Raw genomic sequence first — 1,020 nt, forward strand, 5'->3', positions numbered from 1 at the left:
GGAGTATCAGAGAAACTGAGACGTTTATTTTCTAAACACAACATCCCGGTGGCTTTTAAACCCCAAAATACATTAAAGACTGGTTCATCCCAAAGATCCAGTCCCCTGGCACAAACAGAGTAATGTTGTGTATGCTGTTCAGTGTCAGGAGGGTGATCAGTCTTACATCGGGGAAACTAAACAGCCACTGGCCAAAAGGATGGACCAGTACAGAAGATCAACATCATCAGGCCAGGACTCTGAGGTTTACACTCATCTCCAGGCCAGAGGTAGGAATGTGCAATATATACAGTACACGGTAGAAACAATTGAAATTTAGCCTACGATATACTTTGTAGATCTGTCTTCTACCGGCTAACCGCAGTAATACTGTGTCTGATGTAAAATCAGAGTTGTCAGTTTAATCGTTACTTTTTTAAGTTGAAAACTTTGCGTAAGTGGTGTTCAAGTGTAAAATCAGAGTTATCAGATTTAATTGTTACTTTTTTGGTTGAAAACTGTGTGTAAGTAGTGTTAAAGTATTTTCTTCGAGAGCTAAGTAGCGAAGCTACAAGCTAACTACAGCCACTCTCCGTAGTGTTGTCATATTTGGACGCATGCGCAAAACGCCGTGTTCTGTCGAAAGTTTTTTCTTTTCCCGTCGAAAGTTAAAGTAAGCGTTGGTCAGCTTTAGAGAAACCTGCACGCTGATCTGTGAAAAGAACGCTGTGTTGAGTGATTTTACTGCGAGACCCTCTGGTCAAAGCCACAGACACATTTTGTGTCAGCACTCCTTAAAGCGGAAGGAGGCGCCCACTAGAGGGTTGGAGGGTGAAGTGTTTTCAGTGTACACTTGGTGCTCTGTTGCTGTTCATTTATTAAGTGAGAATATTGGAAACTGTTAAGAGTTAACAACATATTCTTTTTTTAAAACATATGGCTAAAACTACATTTGATATTAACAAAAAAGGTTGAATCATGTCATCTGGACTTCGATGACATGATTCAACCTTTTTTGTTGTTATATACCTGGATGACTGA

Source organism: Nematolebias whitei, chromosome 20, assembly GCF_014905685.2.
Source record: "Nematolebias whitei isolate Nwh7 chromosome 20, NemWhi1, whole genome shotgun sequence".
NCBI classification, from domain to species: domain Eukaryota; kingdom Metazoa; phylum Chordata; class Actinopteri; order Cyprinodontiformes; family Rivulidae; genus Nematolebias; species Nematolebias whitei.